The 27,197-nt window shown below is 33.9% G+C and overlaps 1 long non-coding RNA gene across 2 annotated transcripts in view; it reads right to left on the reverse strand.

Annotated features, from left to right (window-relative positions):
* The window catches only part of LOC135127819 (uncharacterized), a 31,411-nt gene extending 4,214 nt beyond the window's left edge, over positions 1–27,197 (reverse strand). Inside the window, exons 1-3 of one of the 2 annotated variants that reach the window (XR_010280285.1) lie at positions 27,108–27,197; positions 26,941–27,051; positions 26,207–26,833 (exon numbers count right to left, since the gene is read on the reverse strand). This is a non-coding gene — a long non-coding RNA (uncharacterized LOC135127819). Of the gene's footprint in view, positions 1–26,206; positions 26,834–26,940 lie in introns of those variants that run through there. The other variant, XR_010280286.1, reaches the window with a different exon arrangement.

Below are 27,197 nucleotides of genomic sequence, written 5' to 3' on the forward strand. Positions count from 1 at the left end.
TTAGCTTACGCTCGGGAAGTAAAAATACGCGACTACAAAAAGTGACTTAAAAAGGGGACAAAAAAAGGTCATAAAAACATACAAAAAAGCGACAGAAAGTCCACAAGAAAGGCTACAAAAAGAGAGGACAAAAAATCAACAAAACAAAAAAAGGCGACTTACTTACTACTTAAAAAGGGGACAAAAAAGGCTATTGAAAGAAGGATGTGAAAAAAGGTCACGAAAAAGCTATACAAAGGTGGCAAAAAGTCCGCAAAAAAGACTGCAAAAAGACATAACAAACAAAGAAAAAGGCGACTACAAAAAGTGAGAAAAAAAAAAGACTCCGAAAAGTGACAAAAAAGACTATGACCAAGAACCGCGACAAATACCAACAAAAAAATTAACAAAGAACAAAAAAAAGCTATAAAAAGGACAAAAAATGTGATTAACAGAAGGAGTCAAGAAAGGTCATAAAAGATGCGAAAACTGATGAAACAATCCCTACAAAAATGAGAGTCATTTTTAAAATGTGCTAAAAAAATACAACAAAGCGACTAAACGAGAAGAGTCAAAAAAAGGGCCATAAAAAATCGACAAAAAAATGCGACTATAAAAAGTGACAATAAAAGAGCTAATGAAAAATACAAAAGAAACGTAACAAAAAGTTCATAAAAAAATACAATAAAAAGAAGGTGACTATAAAAAGTGAACAAAACCAAAAAATTGTTACAAAACACAATACATACAAAAATGAAAATAAAACCAATGTAGAAGTATGCCAATTTGGGAAACTTTAATGACATTTACTACGCAAAATTTTGAGTTGATGCCATCAAATTGTTGATGGTGATGGTCACACAAATTTTGATTAGCATTTTACCAACTACAGGACATTCCTAAAATACATAAAAAATTCGAGAACAAACAGCCCGATAATTTTGGACATTATCTTTTAATAAAAACCAGCACACACAAACAAATAGACAGACGGACGGAAAAGGGAGTCTATTTTTTCATACTCTATGAGTCATAAAAAGTCGAGAAAACATAAAAGTAGCCATTCGCCCGCTTAAAAATTGGTCTAAAATGATTTAAACAGAACTTCCTTCTCCCCTGCAGCACAAACAATACAACATGTTCAATTTCTTAAATAAGTTATGTAATATAAAAAACTTCCCCTTTTCTTTGAAAACAAAAAACAGCGAATCCGTAAGATCTTTTCAAATTCTTTTAAGACATAAAAGGGACCCAAGATTCTTTCAAATTTTTTATAAACGAAACACTAGCGGTTTCCGAGATTTCTTTAAATTTTTTCAAAATAAAACAAAGGCTCCTCGAAGATTTTTCCATATTCTAAAAAAAAAAAATCGGTACTAAGCGCCTCCAAGATTCTTTTATATTTTCAAAAACAAAAACCCAGCTTCAAAAGTCTATTAAAATATTATAAGTGATCTCCAAACAGAAACTCCATTAATTTGACCATGATCACGGGAAAGCTTTCCATAACAACTGTAATTTAATGTTGATATAATATTTATACATAAATAAGTCTATAAAAAAAACAGACTCCATGGAAATTTTAAGCGCACCATTACTGACATTTCCGGAATTCATGGTCAACTGCGCTGGAGACTTTGTTTGAATGTCCGGCATTAACGTTATTTACATTTAAAAAAGCCTCCACCTCGTAGGTCGTCACTCATCATGCTGTTTTTCGCTATTTCTGCGAAAAACGGTGTAAATTTCCGGTCTCTCAAAAGTTGATAAATGTTATACTCGGGCTGTCATAGCAAAGTTTTGCCGCCTTGTCAAAATATGAACTATAACTAAACTGTCAAAGGGTGAGAGGCAAAATTAAACAATTTTTAAATTCAAGTAGTACACTGACGGACACTTATTTATAGACATGTGTGGGTACTTTTCCTTGTTAAAAAAAACTTGTGTTCAATCAAACCTGGAACCTCGAAGATGTTATGTCAACATCAACTGTATTAATTCTGTACATATTGTATTGTGGCTGATTTATTGTTCGGAACCATTGATTAGTATATTTTTTTAGGAAACTAAGTTGGTAGGTCATAAGCCTCTGGACTAATTATCCTGCGTCTTTGATTATCTTATTCATCATGTAAATTGTCGCTCAAGTCACGTCGATTACGTCATAGCCTTGACAGAATTAACCAAAAATTTTGTACAGTGCAGTTCTTCGTCTTTATTAAATTTATACATAAGTACTTTTGCTTAAAGTTCAAATCTTTCGAACTACGACGAACAATATTTACTCCAGGAAAACTACTAGACTGAAGAAACCCGGACTATCGACGTCCTGCGAATGTGACGCAGGACGGCAAAAATTATATAATACGCATATACACACAGTCTTGTGATCCTGCAAGAAAAGACTCGTCAAAATCCCTTAATAAACCAGACGGTAAACAAGATTGTCGGCCAAAGTGTCGCATATCCTGGCACTCCTTCAATTATTATGTTTGGCAATAGGCGCCCCTAAGACGTCTAAAAGCGTCCTCGGTGTACTTGCATAACAAAGATCATTTGTTTGCCGCCGCTATTAGCAGTGGCAACGAAACCATCATGAGAAAAGTCGGGAAAATGAAAAGGGCAATTTTGAAGAGTTCACGACCTTTATAACTCAATCGCGTGGCGCGGTAAATTGATTCGATAAAAAGCTGGATGAAACGATATTGATTGAATTTTCAAAGTGAACAGGCGAAATGAAACGAAATTAGGGAGGTGGGGAATGAGTCAAAGTTTATGAAAAGTTATTTCCTCAAAAATTCATTGAAAATAAATTTGACGGCGTAAACAGAGCAGTGCGTGGACCCGAAATTCCGTACAAAGTAGGTTTCGTAAATAAATCAACTTTTACTCTATCCAGACTGGACGTATGCACATAAAATTTACGAACTTTTTATGAAAGAATGTTTCTTGTTTTGGCGTAGGTAGAACCTTGGATTTTTTCTACTACTGTATTGTATGGTTTATCGTTCGCGTAGGCAGTAAAAAAGGTATTGTTCGAAGAAACAGTAAGGAGATACGAAACTCTTAACAGTTTTACAAAGTTTGTACTTGCCAGACAACGATTTTCTCCCATGTGTTAAATCGCTTTGTCACCATTTGCATCCCAAAACCGAAAGATGATTAGTCAGCCGCAGGTATAATCATCGATGTGACCACGTGTGGTATTACCTGGCAACATTTCTATCGCGAAAATATTCCATTCATTATATCCGCCAGATACACCAAACCTTGCCAGTAGTTTTCCCTTTCGATTCGATGAATTTTTCAGATTGTTTTATCTTGACGATAGCGACGAGCGAAGTGATTAATAGAGAACATATATTTTAGACATCGTGTGATCGATTTTGTGGAACCACTCCAATAAAAAAAATCAAGCATGAAATTGTCAAAACGGTTACCAGATAGTAAACAGATTTTTTTAAAAATTTGAATTTTGGTAGTATTTTCGTGCATTCAAAGACTGATCTGATGAGACATATAGTGGCAAAAAGCGGCATCTTCTTTCACTTTTATGTTGGGTGAATGATAATTATGTTATTTAAAATATACCTACGTAACACACTGAAAGTTTTTTCTAGAGAATTCGTACTCTCTAAACAACAAAAAATCAAAATTTTCCATCTGCATTTTAAAACGTCTTTAATCTTGACCTTATTTAAACCTGAATTTACGCAATCTCTCGTAATGTTATGTTATTTCACACACACTATTATCGTCAGAATTAATTAAAAAAAAAACGAAAATCAGGTCTTTATTATTATTATTATTATTATTACTGCGGCAACTGAAGAAAACAACAGTATTTAAATATTTTAAACAACTTATAATGATCACTTTTAGTGCATAGCTTCTTATAAACTAAAAAATATTCGTAGCTTTTACCTAATTCTCTGTAAATATTCTTGTACAAAATGTTTCAGATTGGAGACATCTGCGTGTAAAGGATGACTAATTACTCTTGACTGACATTGACCTCGTCAAGTTATCACAAGGACATTTTGTTTTTTATAAATCGTGTACATACTTGTTTGCGTTCGTAAGTGTGCTTAACTGCAGTAGTTTGAAACTAGATATTTTGTAAGTAGTAACAACTCCGAATAATGTAATAAATTATAACACAATAGAAAGTAGCTTTAGTTTTGTCTGTTAAATGCAGGAGTTGCCACTTTTAACATCAATAAATATTTACCGTTGTCATATGACATTTAAAAAATCTAGAGCATGAGTGAAGTTTCAATTTTAGTGTTAGCGGAATTAGGGATGAAAATACCGCTATGGCTCGGACGAGTTCGTATTGGGTCGGAAATGGGAACATGGGACACGGGACTGGAAGTACTGGAGCCGGGAGCACTGTGTTTTTATCGCTGAAGTGACAAACATCATTCCCTTGTTAGCCTCAACGAATAAATCGCATTATTATTTTTAATACGTGTTTTAATTAAGTAGTATTCCGACATCAGAAGTGGGATTTCTTCCACGGCGAACAGTTTAGTAGTGTCCGTTTTAGTGTATTAATTAGTGTGTGAACAGTTCAAAAAAAAAAATGCCACGAATCTCCCGATCACGTCAACGTAGCATGGACGAGCATGACGATGGACGTCGAAGACGCTGTAGTCGTAGCGAGCGTCGGCGGCGGTCGACTCAGGAGAAAGACGCTAGATGCGTTGCACGACGCAGTACTCCAAGATCGCCGTCGTCAATAAGAAATAGACGGCGACAGGTAGAGGAGCAATCACCATTAGCACGGCGTCAATCGCTAGACCGACGTCGTTCTGGGGAAGAGTGCGGAACCACCACCGTTTCAATGTCAGTGGCGGATCTGTCCGAGGCAATTGCTCAAGGTATGGACAGGATGGCAGGTAAACTACGCAGGCATACCGGGAACGAGCAAGTAAGTTTAAGTACGTCCATTTTAAATAATGTAATTGCCGAATTTAACCCTCTGAATGACGACGTTGGTGAGTGGTTGAACGCGGTTGATGAATTTGCTACCCTCTACAATTGGAATGACGCTACGACTTCTCATTTGGCGTTAGGTAAACTCCGTGGTCCGGCGGAAAATTGGTACCGCGGTTTGCCAACAAAATTATTTACATGGTCTGAGTGGCGGGCTATGTTATTAGAGAATTTTCGGCCGAAACGAGACCTGCATAAAGCTCTGCAGGCTATGATGCAGTGCAGACCTAGTACCAAACACACACTCTATGAGTATGTGTTTATCAAGTTATCATTGATCCATAAATTAAAATTACCTCTGTCGGGTGAAGATCAGGTCAACTTGATAATGGGGGGTATAGATGACCAACAAATTAAATTTGCGGTCGAAACGGCTGGCATTAAAGAACCGCATGTGCTGGCGACGCACTTCAAATCGTTGGATGCGATAAGAAAACATCCCGTAAGTGGAATTTCTTCGTCTAGTGTCAATGACACCCCCACAACATCCATTGTAAAGTCGCGCCCCAGCAAAACAACCACTCCGCAAATGAGCCAGAACGCCTCATATTTGTCTAAAAATAGACATGAGGGCCACGACGCACGTGTCAATCTTCGCTGCTTCGCTTGCAAGGGATATGGGCATACCAAAAGGTACTGCCCGGGTAATAAAGATAATTTTCCCTCAAGTCGTTCCTGACTCACCGACTTGGAACATAAAAATATCAACATAATAAGCGTAGCCGATGGTAATTTTAAGTTTTTTAAAACCATAATCATTAAAAATATAGCTCATAAGTGTTACGTAGATTTGGGTAGTGAGGTCTCATTAATCACAGAATCCAGAGCAAAGGCACTTGACTTAATGAGTTTCGAACGTAGTCCTCATGTTATCCTAAAAACGTTTGGTGATATTCGCATCAAAGTCACCCACTCAGTACATGTTGACGTAATTCTCGATGGTATCAGCAAGAATCTTGAATTATTGGTGGTAGACAAATGTGTTCAGGGCGTTGATGTGTTAATAGGTCAAAATTTTACCGAATTATCAGACATTTCCTATATCAAATCAAGACATAAATTACAGTTTTTCCAAGTTTGCAATATAAATAAAATAGAAACACATCAATTCAATATCGGAGTTGATGATTCAGTAGTCGTCAACCAATTAGTAGAATTATTAAATGACTATCCAATATGCGTAACTGATGATATACGAGAAATAGGAAAATCAAGTGCGACCCATATGAAAATTGACGTGACGAGTACGATACCTATTGCATATCGTCCTCGAAGGTATCCAGAACCTGAAAGAGACATCATTCGTAAACTTATTCGCCAATTACTCGATAACAACATCATTCGAGAATCAAATTCCCCATATGCTTTTCAAGCACTCCTCGTTTCAAAGAAAACAGGTGACTGGCGGTTATGTATTGATTATCGACCATTAAATCGTATTACTGTCAAAGACAAATATCCGATTCCTCTTATTGACGATCAAATAAGCAGGCTTTCTGGTTATCAGTGGTTCACTTCCTTAGACCTTCTCTCTGGATATTATCAAATCCCGATGGCCCCCGAATCTATTCCCTTAACAGCGTTTGTAACACAAGACGGTCATTATGAGTTCCTGCGCATGCCGTTTGGTCTGACCAATGGGCCTGCCGTTTTTCAACGAATGCTCAATATGGCGCTGGGACAGCTACGATTCACCAAGGTGTTGGTATATTTAGATGATGTCTTGATTCCCGCACACTCGATCCAAGAATCATTAAGTGTTCTCAAAGATGTTTTGGAAATTTTTAAACAAAATGGATTAACTCTTCGTCTCTCCAAATGTTTCTTTCTCAGTACAGAAATTGAATATCTTGGCCACATTGTATCTAATTCTGAAATTAAACCTAATCCTCGTAAAATCCATGCAGTGGAACAATTTCCAACCCCAACTACTGTTCATGAAGTACGTCAGTTTTTAGGTCTCACAGGCTATTTTCGTAAATATATTCCAAATTATGCATTCAAAAGCAAACCTCTTAGTGAATTACTGAAAAAGGATACTCAGTGGACATGGAATAAAGACCAAAACGATTCATTTCTGTCCTTAAAATCATTACTTGTAGCAGAACCTATTCTAAAACTTTTTGATGCTTCCTTGGAAACTAAATTATATACGGATGCAAGTCAATTGGGAATCGCAGGCATTCTCGTTCAGGTAGTCGATAAAAACGAACACGTGATCGAGTACTTCAGTCGCACTACACGTCCTAATGAGGAGCGTTTCCATTCCTTTGAGTTAGAAACGTTAGCTATAGTTGAATCCGTAAAAAAATTTAGACATTATTTACTGGGCATTAACTTCACCATCATAACTGATTGTGCTGCAGTACGACACGCATTCCTTAAAAATGAATTAAATAATCGCATCGGTAAGTGGATTATTGCACTAAGCGAGTACCAATTTGAAATAAAACACAAAGGGAATCAAAATATGCGACATGTTGATGCACTCAGCCGTAATTTGGCGGTTGAAAAGAGTATTTGCTTGGTAACAATGGCGGAAGATGACTGGTTACTCGCCGCACAGCAGTCCGATAAAAATATCCACAATATTCGAACCATTCTCGAAACAGGTGACCGTTCCGAACATTCAGAGATATTTAATGAATATGCATTAAAAGGTGGGAAAGTCTATAAAATAACTGCTAGGGGACTCCGTGGGGTAATTCCAAAAACAATCAAATTCCAATTATTAAGACTTCATCATGATGATATCGGTCACCTGGGTTTTGAAAAAACGTACGAACTAATAAAGCGCACTTACTGGTTTAACGATATGCGACGCTTTATTAAGAAATATGTAAGAAACTGCCTTGATTGCGTCTTCTTTAAAAGTCCGACTGGTAAGAAACAGGGTTTTCTTCACCCTATCCCCAAATTACCCATTCCTTTTCATACAGTACATGCCGATCACTTGGGCCCTTTTATTAAAACCAAATCTGGTAATACATATGTTATTACAATAATTGATGCATTTACCAAATTTATTCTCGTTTATCCTGTAAAAAGTACTCAGAGCCGTTACTTACTCAAGGTGTTTCAGGAAGTTGTAAAGATTTTTGGAGTACCTCACAGACTAATCAGTGACCGAGGTACCGCTTTCACCAGTCAGTCATTTACACAGTTTTGTAATGAAAAGGGGATCATCCAGCATCTAAATGCGACGGCCATGCCTAGAGGAAATGGACAGGTGGAGAGGTACCATCGCACAATCCTCGAATCCATGGCAACAATGGGTGCACAAGTGGATGACGATCAATGGGATCAAAATGTGGCGAATATTCAGTTGGGTCTGAATGGGAGCGTTAATTCTGCGTTGGGAGTAACACCAAGCGAGGCGTTAATGGGTTTCCGCGTCAGACCCAACAGGGTTGTGAATGCTGCGGCCGATCCAGTTGATGTTACAAAGGTCCGAGAGGAAATTATTACCCGCATCGCCGAAGATCAGCGAAAACAAAAAGAACGGTTTGACGCAAGGAGAAGAAAAGGTCATTTGTATCAGGTCGGTGACCTGGTAATGACGAAGGTCCAGTGTAATCCAGTCACAGGATCAAGCCAGAAACTGATGCCCAAGTGGAGGGGTCCATTTCGAGTGACCAAATTACTGGACGATGACCGGTTCGAGATTAGCGACATCCCTGGGGCAATTCGGAGTCAAAAAAAATACGTCGGAGTGGCGGGTTTGGAAAATATTAAACCCTGGGTTAGCTACTCGACGTAGGTAACGTATGTTGCGCTGGTACGGGCACTGGTCTTACCGGACGTACGGAAGCCTGGCCGGGTACCTTGTAGCTAGGTCACAGAGCTTGCATGGGCACATAATGTGCTGGTCTTGCGGAAGCCTGGACCGGTAGCGCAGGGGCGGTTTTTGTAGCTAGGTCCCAGAGCTTGCATGGGCACGTCATGTGCTGGTCTTGCGGAAGCCTGGACCGGTAGCGCATAACCGGTTAATATGTAGCTAGGTCCCAGAGCTTGCATGGGCACGTAATGTGCTGGTCTTGCGGAAGCCTGGACCGGTAGCGCATATGGCCTGTGGCTTGTACGGGTATGGGTGCTGGAACGTACTGGAAGCGCGTGTTGTTAATGTTAAAATAACCATGGTTAGTTAAGTTACTTTAAGCTTATTAATGCGGTTTGGCCAAACTCACATAATTATTTACAGGTTAAACTACCAAGGCGCAGTACCTGAGACGCTCAGTTTTGAAAATTATAAATTAATGTTACATATAATCAGTGCGATGTTTTTCTGAGTAATTGAAATTCCAGGCACTCTCCCAGTTTCCAACCGAGTGGGACACTCGTTCGTCAGGAAAGGCCGTGTTAGCGGAATTAGGGATGAAAATACCGCTATGGCTCGGACGAGTTCGTATTGGGTCGGAAATGGGAATATGGGACACGGGACTGGAAGTACTGGAGCCGGGAGCACTGTGTTTTTATCGCTGAAGTGACAAACATCATTCCCTTGTTAGCCTCAACGAATAAATCGCATTATTATTTTTAATACGTGTTTTAATTAAGTAGTATTCCGACATTAGTGTTATTAAATTTGTTAACAAATTGTTCTAATCTATTTTTCTGTCAAACGTCGACGTGAGCTTTGATTTTGGTTTTTGCAGTCATTTTCGAAATTTACTTTACTGGTAAAAGATACAAAATTTGTCTAATCATCCTCACCAATAATTTGATGACGTCAATTTACATTGTTATGGCTAAATTCCTGTCTAAAATACTGATTTATCAGTGCATTAATAAATAGCTACCCAAATTGATATACTTGTCCCTATTAAAAAATTAAAGACGTCATCACAAATTTCCCCGTATCTTTATTTCGTTTAACGATCTTATCACAAGGTTATCATAAAAAATACAATTTACAGAATCAAATTTGATAATTTGTGTAAAAACCTAGGACGAGGGAAGGTCTGTCTAAATACTATCGGACTAATTTTTACCATTGGGCGACTGGCTACTTTCATATTTTTTCGACGTTTCATGACCCCTAAAAAAAAATGTCTCCCGTTTCGTTTTATCTGTCTATCGTCTGCCCGGATTTTTATTAGACAGATAATTTCCGAAACTACGGACCGATTGTTAAATTTTGTATGTATGTTATGAATGTCATGTAGATGGTAAAGTGCTAATGAAAATGTATTTGCTCAATACAACCAACAATGTAATGATATAGTAATTTTTCGATTTCTCAATTTTGTGAATTTCCGATTTTTCGGATTTTCGATTTCTCGATTTTTCAACTTTCGAATTTTAAATTTTCCGATATTTCAGTGTTGGGATTTTTCAATTTTTCCGTTCTTCAAATTTTCGATGTCTCGATTTCTTCATTTCTCGATTTCTCAATTTTCCGAACTTTTAGCTAAAAGCTAAAAGTGATTTTTCAATTTTTCTATTTTTAAATTTTTCGACTATTTTTATTTTTCAATTTTTCGATTTCTCAATTTCTTGATTAATCGATTTTGAATTTTTTTTTCGACTTCTCGATTTTTCAGATTTTCCATTCTTCAATTTTTAGATTTTTTGAATTTTCGATTTTTCGATTTCTCGATTTTCAACTTTTCGATTACTCAGTTTTTCGATATTTCAAGGTTGAAATTTTTCAGATTTTCCATTCTTCAATTTCTCGATTTCTCAATTTTCCGCTGTTTTAGTTTTACGATTTTTCAATTTTTTGACTTTCCAATTTTTCGATTTTTAAATTTTTCGACCTTTTTTTATTTCTTTATTTTTGATGTTTCTACATCTTCAATTTTTCGATTTCTTAATTTCTCGATTAATCGATTTTTTCTTTCTTCTTCTCGATTTCTTAAATTTTCGGTTTTTCAACTTAAATTTTTCGACTTTTTGATTTCTCAATTTTCAATTTTTCAATTTCCCAATTTTCCGATGTTTTGGTATTGCGATTTTTCAATTTTTCGATGTTTTTATTTTTCAAATTTTGATGTTTCTATATTTCCGATTTGTCAATTTTTGATTTTTTTTCTCGATTTTCGGTCTCTTCAATGTTTCAGTTTTTCGTTTTTCAATTCAACTATTCAATTTTTCAATTTTTCAGGTTTTTGATTTCCGGTTTTTCGAATTTTTAAATTTTCGATTTTTCAGTTTTTCGATGTTCTGATTTTTCGGTTTTTCAACTCCTCTGTTTTAGATTTTTCAGTTTTTTAGTTTTTCAATTTCTGGATTTATTGAGATTTCGATATGTGGATTTTTTTATTGTTCAATTTCTCGATTTTTTTATTATTAAGTTTTCGATTTTTCAGTTTTTTGGTATTTTGTTTTCTCGATTTTTCGACCCAAACTTCTCAATTTTTCAGCTTTTCAATTTTTAAATTTCTGGTTATCGAGATTTCGTTGTTTCGATTTTTTGATTTTTCAGTTTTCCAATTCTTCAATTTCTCGATTTTTGAAATTTTCGATTTCTCGATTTCATCATTTTTCGATTTCCCAAATTTCCGATTGTACGATTTTTCAATTTTTCGATTTCTCAATTTCTCGAGTAATCGATTTTTTGATTTCTGTTTCTCGATTTCTCGAGTTTTCTGGTTTTGATTTCTCAATTTTTCGATTTTTCGGGTCCTCGGTTTCGGTTTCAGTTTTTCAATTTTTTTCAGTTTTTCGATTTCTGGATTTATTGCGATTTCGATGTTTCGATTTTTTTATTGTTCAATTCCTCGATTTTTTATTTTTAAACTTTTGATAATTCAGATTTTCAGTTTTTAAATTTCTCGTTATCGAGATTTTGCTGTTTCAATTCTTTAATTTTTTAATTTTCCAATTCTTAAAGTTCTCGATTCTTGAAATTTTCAATTTCTCGATTTAGTCATTTTTCCATTTCTGAAATTGTTTTAATTGTATGATTTTTTTAATTTTTCAATTTTTGACGATTCTAAATCTTCAATTTTTCAATCTCTCAATTTCTTGATTGATCGTTTTTTTGACTTCTTTTTCTCAATTTCTGGAGGTTTTGTGGTTTCGATTTTTGACTTTCCAATTCTTCAATATTTCGATTTTTCAAGTTTTTGATTTTTCAAATTTCCGATGCTTGGGTTTTGAGATTTTTCAATTTTTTGATTTTTCAGTGTTTCAATGTTTTGATTTTTCAATGTTTCGATGCATTTATTTTTCAAATTTTGATACATATTTCTAAATTTTCAATTTTTCGATTAGTCTTTTTGATTTTTTCTCAATTTTTCGTGTTATCAATATTTTAGTTTTTCAGTTTTTCAATTCACATTTTTGATTTTTCAATTTTTCCATTTTTCAGGTTTTTGATTTTTCAATTTTTCGAATTTTTCAATTTTTGATTTTTCAGTTTTTCGGTGTTTTAATTCCTCGATTTTTCGATTTCTCGTTTCCTCGATTTTAGATTTTTCGTTTTTTCAATTTTTCGATTTTTCAGTTTTTCAATTTTTCAATTTTTCGATTTATTGAGATTTCGACGTCTTGATTTTTTTATTATTCAATTTCTCGATTTTGTATTTCTAAATTTTCGATTTTTCAGCTTTTTGTTACGTTGATTCCTCATTTGTTCGACTAAAATTTTTCAGTTTTTCAATTTTTTAGCTTTTGAATTTCTCTATTTATCAATATTTCGATGTTTCGATTTTTTTATTTTTCAGTTTTTCAATTCTTCATCAAATTTTAACTTAAATTTCTCGATTTTTGAAATTTTCGATTTCTCGATTTCATCATTTTTCCATTTCTCAAATTTCCAATGTTTTAATTGTATGATTTTTTAATTTTTTGACTCTTCAATTTTCCGATTTTTAATTTTTTTATTTTTCAATTTTTGACGATTCTAAATCTTCAATTTTTCAATTTCTCAATTTCTGGATTAATCGAGTTTTGATTTTTTTTCTCGATTTGTGGAATTTTGGGAGTTTCGATTTTTGAGTTTTCAATTCTTCAATATTTCGATTTTTGAAATTTCAAATTTTTGATGCTTTGGTTGTGAAATTTTTTCAATTTTTTGATTTTTCAATGTTTCGATGTTTTTATTTTTCGATTTTTGATGTTTATAAATTTTCAATTTTTCATGTGGTCTTTTTGATATTTTCTCGATTTTTCGTCTTTTTAATCTTTTAGTTTTTCAGTTTTTCAATTCAACTTTTCGATTTTTCAGTTTTTCCATTTTTCAAGTCGAATTTTTAAATTTTCGATTTTTCAGTTTTTCGATGTTTTAATTTCAGGGTTTTTCGATTTTTCAACTTCTCGGTTTTAAATTTTTCTATTTTTCAATTTTTCGATTTTTAATTTTTCAGTTTTTCAATTTTTCATTTTCTCGATTTATCGACATTACGATTTTTTGATTTTTCAGTTTTTCGACTTCTCGACTTTTCGATTTTTTGCTTTCTTGATTTTCGATTTTTGAATTTCCCAATTTTTCAATTTTTCGATTTCCGAATTTTTCGTCATTTCAATCTCGGAATTTTTCAATTTCTCAACTTTTAAGTTTTTAGATTCTTCAATTTACAATTTTTTGATGTTTCAATTTCTCGACATCTCGATTTTTCGATTTTTTTAATTTTTCGACTTTTCTATTTTTAGATTTATCGATTTTTCAACTTTCCGATTTATCAATTTTTCAACATTTCAATTTTTGGAACTTTTCAATTCCTGGATTTTTCTATTTTTCGGTATTTTCATTTTCCGATTGCTCGATCTGTCGATTTTTTGACAGATTGTTCGGGTTTCGACTTTTCGATTTTTAAAATTTTTAGATTTCAGTTTTCGATTCAATTATTCAATTTTTATTTTTCCCGTTGCTTATTTATGCTTAAGCTGTTAACTTTACCTGATTCTCCTAAGTGGGTGTATCTATATACACTTTTTATTTTACAATTCGCATTAATTTGAATTTTATTGAGGTCGTTATTTCTGTACACTTACGGTAAGCATTGTGATTGTAAATTAAACTCACTTGACATACACCTTGTAAAACTTTTATGACTTAAGCGGCTTAAGCCAAACCACCCTTATAAGTCAAACTGACCTTATGGACCCGAACCGCAAGGATTATTACTGTCCATTGTTGCCAGGTATATGTTAACTGAAGTAAGTTATTACAATAGCCAATTTGACTTATAAGGGTGCTTTAGCTTACGCCGCTTAAGTCATAAAAGTTTTACAAGGTGTATTCAAGTGAGTTTAGTATATATTACATAAACACTTGACACTCACCGGAAGAGTGCACGATTTAAAAACATCTTTTAATTCCATCAAACTGCAACAAAATGTACACAATTCTCACCATAAAAACTAAGTTTAAAGCCGTGTTTATTTACATTCAAACTGTTAAACATCCATCTAAAACAAAACGAACGTCTCATATTCATCACTATTATTACCCAGGAATGCTAATAATCAATTTTTTATTCAACTCAGCGTCATATAACTTATAACAACTGTCACTTGCAAAATATATTCAATCGCATGACCTTCTATCCACGGTAAAAATAACTTTTTAAAACGAAACACCGTGAAGACTTTTTCACTATCGCTATTTACACAAACATTGAACATTCATTTGTTATTTAAATATTTTTATTATAAAAGTAGCATTGTTGAACGATACGCCGCACTCCTTGATAAAATACGCCGTACGCTTATCCAAATAATGTCCCGAAATAGGTCAATTATAGCCGAATTGGGGCAACAAAGCCTCGTTCTGCCATCAAAACAACCGACAAGGACGGAGACGAATGACGTCACAGGGTGCAAGATGCGTATCCTGGGCGAGCAGGACGGAGTCCTTTGAGTCCCTTATCCCTTTACGCTAGGCGGGCGTGCCTACGTGCGATTCGGCATGGATGCGTGTTCGGGCCCGCTGAAGTCCTACGTTGCAGGAGCTCGCAGGATCGATAAATTGATTCGAGTAAACGACAGGAATTGTAGACGCTGCAGGAATTTTTATCGTCAATAAAATGATGCGGATGGATTTGATATCTGCTCAGGTAACTGGAAATGACGGGTTTGTGTGCGAACTTTCGGTTTTTCACGTGATTTCGATTACAGCTTTTGTTGTAGATTATGAATGAGTAATTATAATGGGTATCGTGTATTGTGGTGCAATGACTACGTATTATTCCATACCGGGATTAAAATATTTACCGGAATGAGTAATTTTATTTGTGCAATTAGCGAGGTCTCATTAAATTTATAGTGCTTTTAGCACGGAGGAAGACCAGCCGTGAGAAAGTCTGAATGGAATTAATTTAATTAGTTGTTGTTGTTATCGTTTCGGAAATTGTTTATTTATCATGGGAAAAAGGCCAAAACGAAAGCCTGTAGGGGGTTAGAGTTCACGTTGCGGCGTGTTTGTTTTCACGATGTTGTTCCAAACTTCTCAATATTATTGTTTTGTTGGAAAAAGTAGACGACAGGTTTTTAATTTCGGTCAAAGCTACTTCTTTGTTGATCTAAAAACTTGGTAAAAGCGCTGTGTGTATATATAATTAAATCTATCGAAAAACTAATCAATTATTTTCCTCTTTAATGACAATAAAATGGATCACAATGAATCAACTGCTGAGAACTATTATTCTCTTGATAAGACGTGTCAGAACTGATTACAATTAAATAAATTCCTCATTGGAATTTTAGGAGTTCCTAAAATCTTGAAAAATGTGCGGGAAAGGAAATTGCAACAATTAATTATTCATTCCTTTCGTTTAAAAAAAATGCTGAATATTTTAGTGAGTGAACTTTATATAGTATACCAGAGTGTCGATACCAGAAGTTTTCACATAAAGTATGTAAAATTTGGATTTTTCAGATGCCGCTCTAATTTTTCCGCACCGGTTCAGCAGCTCCCATTCACCCTATTTGATCTAAAAGACCAACCGATGACTGTCTTTTATTTATGGAAGAACGAAGACTTATTAATAATAAAACAAAGTCCTCGTTGCAGTTGGTGTTCCCGTTGACGATGCTTTTAGAACTGAAAATTGTCATTTATCAACTCCGTTGCCAAGTTGCTGTTGATAGTAACTTTGATATTCAACTTTTGTAGATGAAAAGTGGAGGATTTAAGTTGATTACTACAAAAATTTACCACTTTAGACATGTTGTAAGTTTCTCGAAATAAGTCTACACATATTAAGAAGAAAAGGCAAAACGTAGCCCCGCCCACCCACCCTATCTCAATTGTGATGATTTTTTTTATTCATAGTGAGCCAAGAAGGCGGAACTTAACTGCAAAATCCTTATTTCTCCACGAGAACCTGCCCTGATCTAAATATGTATGTAGTAATCAAGTTTTCTTTCGTTGCCAGATCTAGAGGCTGAACCTCAAGTCAAAATCCATATTTCTGTACAAAAATTTACCATTTTAAACGTGTTTTACGTTTCTAAGAATAAAAAAATCATCACAACTGAGATGGGGTGGGTGGGCGGGGTTTATATTTTGTCTTTTTTCTTAATATACATACGTATTCCTTGAACAACATGACACTCAAAAACATGTTTTAATTTCTTGTAAAGAAATAAGTATTTTGTAGTTAAGTTCCACTGCATTCGTTCACGGTGAATAAAAAAAATTATCACAATTGAGAGAGGGCGGGCGGGCGGGCTTACATTTTGCTTTTTGGTTTTAATATGTGAAAACTTCTTTGCACAACATGCAACTTAAAACATCCTCCGCCTCATAATTACAAAAACCATGTCTCCTTGCAAACTTGTACCATTTTGACTATGTTTTAAGTTTCTTGTTGTGAAAAGATGGCTATGTATATTAAGAAAAAAAAGTTAAAATATATGCCCCACCCACCCGCCCTATCTCAATTGTGATGAATTTTTTTATTCGTCGTCAGCCAAAGGGGCAAAGCTTAACTGCAAAACCCTTATTTCTATACGAAAAATTAAAAACATGTTTTTAAGTATCGTGTCGTTCAAAGAATACTGTGTGTATTAATTAAAAAAGAAAATCAAAAGAGAAGCTCCACCTATTCGCCCCGATTTTAACGTGATGAATTTTTCATTCATTGTCAGACCGGGGGGCGGAGCGTAATTGCAAAATCGATATTTACCTATACAAATTTACCATTTTACGCATGTTTTAAGTTTCTTGTATAAAATGTTTGGAATTTAATTAAGTCCCTTACCCACATTTTTTCCAACTTGTAGTTAACATCTGAATCACAACGAAGGATGACATTTGAAAATAAGTTGGTATAACCAAAAAACTAGGGTAAGCCTAGCTCAGCCTCTGCTTTTTGCAGTACCTACAAATTAGATATCAAGTAGATATAGTTTTGGAAATTTCATTCTACCCTGTAAAATTTTATTGACAATAACGAGACGGACAGTAGTACAATGATAATAAACATTTATGGCTCACACCAGTTCACCCAAATTTGTCGGAAAACATTTAGCAGGTAGTTGTATTCATAAAATGGATTATTTTTCTTTCTACCATCTGGAGATTACCGGTACGCGACAACTTTAAGCTGTAAATATCTCTTGATATTGTACTACTGCCCGTCTCGTAATTGCTAACAAAATTTTATAGGGTACAATGAAATTTCCAAAACTATACCTATTTGTGTTTAATAATTAGCATAATGAAAGAAAATTATTAAGCAGTAACTAATGTCCAAATTTAAGATAGTGTAATTTCTTTACGTCAAAGTAAATTAAGTAGTATTTGTAAAATATACTGAGCATGTATTTATTTAATTAACATTTACAATTTTTATACTTACCAAGTAGGGTTCTTACTAAACATTGCTTGTTTAACTCTTTAACCGAACAATTATAAAACTTATAAATTTAACTGAGCCGCTATTATTTCACCAAGCATATATTATTTTTACCGAGAATTTATTTTTTAACTGAACATTTATTATATAACTTAGCATTTACAATTTTTACCGAACAAAAATACAGAATTGTTTAAAAATAAAACTGTGCATTTACTTTGTTCCCTTAAGGGTAGGCCACATAGACGGTTCGTACCTTAACGACTTCGGACCGTTCCACCAAAGTTCGGTGATTTCGGCTTACATATCTTTTGTGATAATATCGGCAGGATTATCTTTGGAACCGACATGATTCCAAGTACAAATTGCAGAAATAGTTTGAAACTCCGAAATTCTATTTGCCACAAAGACCTGCCAGGTACTCGACGCGGCGGACAACCAATTCAAAACAATAGTTGAATCTGTCCATAAAAAACAGTGTTTGACTGGGTGATGTAAATAACCACAATCCGCTTTATTTAATTCCTCTTCTGACTTCCAGTACCTACTAGTTGCATGTGCTTTTCGTATTCTTTTAAAAAATTTAGGTACTCGGATTTAATTTTTGCGTTAGGCTTAAGACCTTTTGTCAGCAATTTTCCGAGAATTTCCAATAAATCCTTTATTATTTTTAAAGCGAAGGCACAGTCTGAGACGACCGTCTCTTTGTTTGCTGCAGCTTTATAGAAAGTACTGTTCGGCCGCTAAATCCTCCTCAGAAAAACTGCTTTGTTAGTTAATCCTTCAACTTCCCGGAAGGTTGCTACCTGGTACTCTAACGAGGATGTAAATGTTTACCACTCCGCCTCCAATCCACCCTAGCTGAGTTTCTTGGAAATGTGGGATCAGTCAGTTGGAGATTTATTAACGGTACTGCTATAGATGATGGTTGAGTAGGTAAATCCGCTTCTATTTTTGAGTTGAGCAACTGGTACTACTATTTATATTCATCGACTTACAAGCACTAGATTGATGACCAGAACGCAGGCAATTGAAACAAAGTTTAGTATTTTTTACAAAATTTTGTCGGTCGCTAGAGCTAAAAATTCCGAACAACAAAAAAGATTATGTTCTTTCTTACAAAAAAACACATCCCGCTTTATTTAAGTGTTGTACGACCCTTTTGAACACTATTGAATTTGTTAACATAATTTTGATTAATTTTGTGAGAGGCACTGACTGATTGATTCTAAAGACTGACAACATTTTTCGTGAAACAATTTTAGTTCTTCTAGAGTTGGAAGATTTTTATTTTGGGTTATTTCCTACTCATTTTTTGTAGTATAATCGAGTTTCGAATTACTTATGGGAACTAGTATATCGACCCATATATCTACTGGAATATTAAGCGACCTTAACACCCTTAAGCTAATAGTAAGGTTGTCTAACAATTGTCTTAAACTGGCATCCGATGCCATACTTATTAAAGGAAAATTCAAAATAGAATACACGTGGTCCTGTACTATTAACCGCTCGTTCTTGAAACCACTTTCCAAAATTGTGCATGCGCATTGTAATTCGCGTTTGACACTGCTGATGATTCAAAGGTATCATAAAAAGTCAACCATTTCCTTATATGCTCCACTAAAGGTTGACAACTTAAGACTGGGGAGATTAACGTCATGACCATTATTTGACAGATTCATTTTGGCTACTATTGAAAAATAATAATTGGTCTCACACTGAACACACCCCTTATCACGGGACTCCCACATTCTTTCAAATTACTTCAAAAACAAAACACATGGAGTCCAGGAGATTTTTCCAAATTACTTTAAAAACAAAAAGGGTCCCCGAGATTCTTTCAAACTACTTCATAAACAAAGCAAAAGTGGTCCCCGAGATTCTTTTAAATTACTTAAAAAATAAAACCCAGGGGGTCCCTGAGATTTTTTCAAACTACTTCAAAAACAAAACAAAAGGGGTCCCCAACATTCTCACCTTTGATATTCTCAACGAATTTTGTTTCTGTCATTCGATATAATCACATCAACTCTCAGTCGTTATTAAAGGGTGAAAAAAAAGAAGAGACAGACTTTATCTATTTATAAAATGTTAAATATTTTACAAGAAATTAAGAAGAGGACAAAAGCAAAAGAACAATGTGTGAAATACAAGCTCATGATTTGGATTCAGTTATAAATGTGCCTATGAACAGTCAAATTTAAGAGTGATGCAGTTATCAGCTCCTTTAATTTGGTTATCGAATCGTCAGAATGTGTTTCTCTTCCCGTTCAGGATAAATTTTGTTATCACTAAATATGTTTGTTCATTTGATATTGATAAGTAAGACTTGTTATCGTTCAGTAAATATTTAAATTCTTTTTTTTTTAATTACTTACTCTAAATATAACATTATTTTTAAAATATTGACTACCCATTTTGATATATTAATCAACATTTTTTGAAAGCAACTTTTTTAAAATTTCGTTTCCTGTCGAATGTTCACTGTGTATCAAGAACCGGACGCAACAGATCCCTGAGATTTTTTCAAACTACTTCAAAAATAAAACCCAATGGGTCCCCAAGATTAATTCCAACTACTTTAAAAACCAGAGATAGCGATTCTTTCAAAGTACCTCAAAAACAGGTTACAAGAGGTCCCTAAAATTCTTTCAAACTACTTGAAAAACAAAACACAGTCCCCAAGATTCTTTCAAATTACTTCAAAGACAAGGCATCACGAGCACAAGTGGTCTCCGAAATTCTTTCAAACTGTGTATGTGTACTTCAAAAATCAGACACAGGGAGTCCCAAGATTGTTTCAAACCACTTTAAAAATAAAACCCAAGAACTCCCCGAGATTCTTGAAGCTACTTTAAAAACCAGATATAATGCGTCCCCGAGATTCTTTCAAACTACTTCAAAACTAAAAACACAAGGGGTCCCCAAAATTCTTTCAAATTACTTTAAAAATACGACAACTAATCCCCAAGATTGTTTCAAACTACTTCAAAAACAAAACAAAAAGGGTCCCCAAGATTCTTTCAAATTACTTCAAAAACAAAATAAAAGGCGTTTCAAAGATTCTTTTAATTCTTTCAAACTACTTTAAAAACCAGACACAAGATTTTTTCAAACATATTTCAAAAATCAGACATAAGGGCTACCTGAGATTCTTTTAAATTACTTGCTTCAAAAATGAAAAACACAAGGGGTTTCCGAATTTTTTTCAAAACTTCACAAATAAAACAAGGAATCCCCAAAATTCTTTCAAACTGCTTCAAAAACAAAACAAAAGTGGTTTCTTAGATTTTTTCAAACTATTTCAAAAACAAAACACAAAGGGTACTCAAGACTCTTTCAAACTACTTCAAAAACCAGAACAACGGGTTTCCAAGATTTCTTCAAACTAATTCAAAAATAAGACAAGTTTTTCCCGAATTTTTTTTCAAATTTCTTCAAAACACTTAAATACACGGAAAAATCTCCGAGATTCTTTCAAATTATTTCAAAGTTAAGACATCCCGAACAGGAGCGGATGGGACCATCTGGAAATCTGGAATTTACCAGAGATACCAGTAGCGTAGTACCCGGATACAAATTTTATATACTATTAAATGAAGTAAAATTTCCATGGACCCCGGTTTTTGTGCATGCTATTGCTGTTTACTATATCAAAGAGAAAATTAAAATTGTCATACTCAAATGTGGAGTATTTGTGAACAGAACTTCCCTCAATCGATGTAAATAGATAAGTATATATTATTTTTGTTTTTAGATTGCTGTAATGAACAGACAATAGTATATTAAAGAACGAGTTTCATAAGGCAAATATTGAGGCACGAATCCAAGTTTATAGAACGAGCGGCGAAGCCGCGAGTTATATAAAGGATGAGTGCCTCAATGGCCTTATGAACGAGTTATTTATACTATTTTTTCTACCGCACACGTTTTTTCCCAAAATTTAATTGAAATTTGCATTTTTTTTAATCTGGGGACTTTTGTCGTGGTTGGTGATGGGTCGGTCTGACACTAACCACGAAATATTTGAGGTTCGAATTTTCACAACAACAATTGTAATTCGAACCAATTCGAGTTTTTGTAATTTAAAATTGGTTAAAATGTCTTGCGAAGAAGTTGCGCGTCCGGAAACATGGGAAATTTTAAGTTTAGATTTGCCACTGACATTCACCTGACATTTCTCGTCATTGCTGCCAATCTTACCGATCTAAATTACACCAGATCTATTAAAGAACGCCTTTCCGCTATTAACGAACTGCTGTGACGTCATTTGCGTGCGTTAATAGCTCTATTAGAAAACCAAAAAACGTGGGCGGTAGAAAAATAAGATTAAATGTTGCAGTTGTTTTTGTGATATTGGGTATTCCCACAATTTCAGATGAATTAGATTTAGAGTATATGCGATAATTCGTAAAATAAATCGGCACTTTACGACTTACAATGATAGAAAGTCTCAGAATATATTTTTTGCTAAAAATGTATCTAATACTTTTTGACGTGACGAGTTATTTATATTACTTTGAACATTTAAATTTACAGCAAAAAAAAACACGATTTCCTGGTTGTTATTAGGTCAAGTTTCAGAGAATATTTCAAAATACTTTTTTTAGATTATTTTAAATGATCAGACTGCTGTACGTAACATACAACTACTTAATCAATATCCTCGAATTAATGAAACATTATCCTATAAAAATTATTTTTGACGGCACTGTATTAGACACGTGGCAAAAAAAAATTCGCTGACTAGCCCACGTATTTTTTATATCGTTACAAACAAATTGTTAGAAAATGTCAAGGTTTTGAGGAAGTTGTAATAATGAAAGAATAAATGGTGATGCAAAAAAAGGAAAAGGTAACCACAATTAAAATAAAAAAGTATACGATTTAAAAATTACGTATAATTGTAAAATAATGTGCTTAATCGTAATGTAAAAAATTGCTCAAGAGAAAATAAAATAACCGTTAAATACTTTTATTGTTGTTATTTGTTCACAATGTTTCTTTCATTTGCTATATGTTTTTGCTTCTCTTGTTGTAGCTCAGAAAAGTAAATATCAGGCGAACAACATAATTTGTCATCCTTGGACCTGAATCCGTTGTATTTCTATTGTTGCTAATTTGTTGATAATTTTCTAAACCTAATATTGAAAACAAACCCAAAAAGGCAAAAACTAAGATCTGGAACAAATTACATTTTCGCCCCACACATATTATTAGAAAGCCATTCTAATGGATATTTAATGTAATGTTTTCCTGATGTTCATGTAGCTCAAGAAATGCCTCGTTTTCGTGTCAATTTATTAGACAGATGATCCCCTTAACTACGAATCGATTATTTTGAAATTTAATTGTACCTTGGGAATTCGGATTATCCTTAAGCTGATAAAACTCTATCCATCACGTACCATAAATTAATGAGGCGGTGTTACCTGCTGTTTTGTTCGTGGTTTAATAAATAATAAACTTCCTTTTTTAACGTCCCGATTTGGCTTTATTTGAAAAAAGGTTCCATGAAATTTTATGATGGAGTGAAATGCTTACACAACCTTAACTAAACTACCAAATAACCTCTTAGTGTTTTTTTTTTATAATTTTCCGTTTTCTGGAAGCGGCGTTCTAATTTTTTCGTGTAAAAAATTTTCAAAAAATTGTAAAAAGTTCACCACTCCCTGTATTAGTTTCGTTTTCAAGTACTCTCTGTTTACAGGTTTAGGTTTAACGTCAGCAATTTTGAATTATCAAAATATTGCTCTCTAGATAAACAAATCTCTATGTTGTAATATTGTGTAACCGTAAGTACCCAATCTACCTTGATTTCGTTATGCACAGGTTTGATAAATTTGCTATCAGTGAACCAACGATAGCGCAAACAATAAACAAACAAATTAATTTTTGATGAACGTCTTATCTAAATGATTTGTGGTTTTATAACAACCATTACGTCTTTTTTCTACGTCAGTATAACCATACCGTGGTCTTCCCTATTACGACCACGTACTTTTTGGGTTAACAATACAATTATCAATTGACATTGATTAGTATGCGGTTCTAATTCGTCACAAACACGACACCGTTAATCTATTGCAAAATTGGCCAGTTAACCAAACACCCACCTACGAACCAATTCAAATAAGCACAGGTCACGTCAAAAACAGACATGTAACAAAAGACAAATATTTAATTGTATTTCCTGTGTGTTGCTAGAACACCTGTGGGAGAGGTGTGGGGGCTTAAAAATAGCATCCTGTTTGATCGACCATAACACGTATTACATTTATACCTGAAGGCGGGTATGTAAAGACAACGAATTTATTAAAGGAACTTAAGTTAATACTGACGGATAAGTGGCGTGGTTAGCGTTTTTCGCGTTTCCTGTCGTAGAAAGCGAAGGCGGAACGGAAAACTAAATAGAGCCAACGAGTGACGGATGTTGGCTACCTTCACTACTATATACTCGAAAAATCCGAAAACAGGAATTGACAAATTTCAAAAAAACAGACTTTTCTCGTCTGTTTTTGTAATCTAAAATTGTTAACAGATAGGCTTCTGGCGCCAGATGCGCCATGTTCTAAACAACGCCAACGTTTTAAATTAATATATATGTGTAGAACACTTGACCGGTTTCGCAAATAACGGGATCAAAATAAGAAAAATTGGGGCTCGGGTTTGTGCGTCCGTTTATCTCTTATCAATTATGTAACGAGGGAAAGTTATTTATAGATTTGTGAAAACAGATAAGGGGAACATTTGCAACAATATTAAATTTTAATGTGTACAGCGTAATCATCACTAATGATATTTTTGTTTTTGTTTACAGACGGAATACTGAGGCTTCTGTAATGAACCATAATAATTCAATTTGGAAGTGCGCTAGAGTTAAAATTTATGAATACCGTTATCAATAATTTAACAACAGTATTAGTCACGCAACGGGGGAGATAAGAGAGGTGTAGTCGCTAAAGAAATCAATGGAAAGTACTGGGATAACTTTGCGTTTGGAATATTTTAGAAGGAAAGTTCCGAAATCTTCTATGGAGCTTTTGTTAAGACTTTAAAGTTTAATACCGCTGTGGCTATAAATAAAACGAGCTTTATAGCAACAATTATAAATGTGTCCGGATTTCTGATTATGTCTGCTGGCTATTAAATAGGAGTAGATTTTGGCAATGCGTTTTATCGGTTCTCATAAATATGAAAGTATGAAATAGAGCGCAGTTCTGGTTAACGATTCCCTGGATAACCTAACAATTGTAAATAGCTTTATAAACAATTTTTGCTGGATTGCCAGTTTTTTTAATAGAACTATTAAATTTTGGGTTTTTTGGGTGCTAAATCAATCAAAGTTTTTTGTAAACACTAAATTTCGTTGGTTTTATTTTAGTAATGGAAAGACTTTTTGTTGACTTGATGTTTCGGTTTGAGAGCTTGTCGAGAACGAGGAGCGAGAGATTCATAAATTTGAGGCGAAAGGAAAGTTCGGTGGAAACAGGTGGTGAATCTTCTGGGAGGAATTTAGAAATTTTTGCAGTGTCGAAAGAGAGGTTTTTAGTATGGTCAGGTATTTACAAAATGTACAAAAATTATCCTTCTCAGATCAGGCAAAATTTTATATAAATATAAATAAAATAACACTTTACCTCGCCTTAAATAGAGTAAAATTGGTTACATGAATCAAGAGAGTGACTCTCGGTTATTTTTATTTAGATCGTATATAACTTTTATTTTTAGATTGAATTTGGAACAAGACGGAATTGTAGAAATAGCTTTGTGCGTTATTGTCTTCTGTGTGACTAATTTTAGGAAAAGCACAATCATACTAACTTGTGTTTAAAGTTAGTTAACAGTTAGTTAGTTAATTTTCGTTTTATTTTGACAAGAAAATTAATTTTTAGAATTTACATTGTACGTCTACACGTTGTACCAGATGGAAATAGTTGCTAAATAGTAAAGTAAAGTAACCCAAAAATATAAAGTTGATTCATGAAAACCCAATTAGAAAACCGTGTTATACGTTCACTTTAAGTGAAAAAATAAAAATTAAATTTTTTATAACTATTTTTACTAGCAAAGAACGAACCAAATAACTTTTATCCGAGTGCTAATATAAGAAAACACAGGTAATACCTAGATGTTAAGGTGAATTTTCACACAACTTCGCGTTATCTGTCAAATATCTGTCACTCAGAGGCAACAATTTTCACAAATTGATGACAATTTATCTTTATGTTATATTGCTAAATGGGCCGTCACAAAGGTCACGTTTCCTTGCCAAGTCATAAATTTTAAATAATGTGTTTCTTTCACTTATTCGTAATTTTAATGCTTGTTATAAAATTAGAATCAAAACCATCTCATTTTGTCGGACTTTATGTCACCTTTATTTAGCTAGACATTAATATTATGACGTATTTTAGTTGTTTTTTTAACAATAGTAATTATCTAATTTTAATACAATATTGGATGCACTAAAATAAAAGCTTTAATTTATGTCAAGGTTCGCTAAATTTCTTCGAAAAAGCCGCTTCAATATTTTTCATTTTAACCAAAATTCGGTGAAATCCCTTCTTTCTGATCAAAATCTGCGTGTGCCAAGAATGTTGTTTTAAATCAGTTGACAACCTGGCGATTTTGTGAATAAATAATTGTCGACCTTTTCAGCGGTTTTATCCAGTAACGGTTTCCAGCGTTTAGCCATAAATTCCAGAGTGTATAGATAGCCTTGTCGTGGATGTTTTTTTCTGCTCTGTTTCACCGGAGGTTATTACCTGCTGGTATTTTTGGGGGAAACTATATTTGCGTGTGGTATCACTTGTTGCAGTAATAAAGTTGAGAAATCCGAGTTAGGGTTTTCCGCATCGTTTTCGCTCGCATTTGTTTTGTTGGTTTTGTATTATGTATATACGTACTTACATTAAATTTCATTTCCCGAATTTTCGCTAAGCTTAAGAGTTTTGTGGTTATTATTTTCTTCACATAATCTTTAAGCTCTTCAAAATCGTGTCTGAGCCTCCAGTGTAATTTATGCATTGTTTGTCAGGATGCCACGACGTGATGTTACTTGCTAATTATACGTTCACACACGGATAGATTATTTGCAATTTCTAGAAAAATATTTAATAAATAAATTTCTCATAAAAAAAATTATACGTTGTATAACTAGTCATTAATTTACTAATTATAATTATTTCGGTGCGTCATTTAAACCTACCTCACCAAATTGCGCAAATAAGTTTAAAACAACATTGCTCAACACACTTCACCTACATTAAAAAGGTAAACTATGGTAAAGTACCATTATCCATTTCATTAGAAGTCAACACTGAAAAACTTCGCTAATTATTTGTCATTTGTACTACAAAAGAGTCAAAACAGTACTAATAACCACATAGACTGCGCCATTATTCGCATTACGCTTCAAATTAAACCTGAAAAATAAAAACCGACGCGATTGAACGCTTCAGTGGC

This window comes from Zophobas morio, unplaced genomic scaffold, assembly GCF_036711695.1.
Source record: "Zophobas morio isolate AGI-343-1 ecotype UQ-CSIRO unplaced genomic scaffold, CSIRO_AGI_Zmor_V1 ptg000002l, whole genome shotgun sequence".
NCBI lineage: Eukaryota > Metazoa > Arthropoda > Insecta > Coleoptera > Tenebrionidae > Zophobas > Zophobas morio.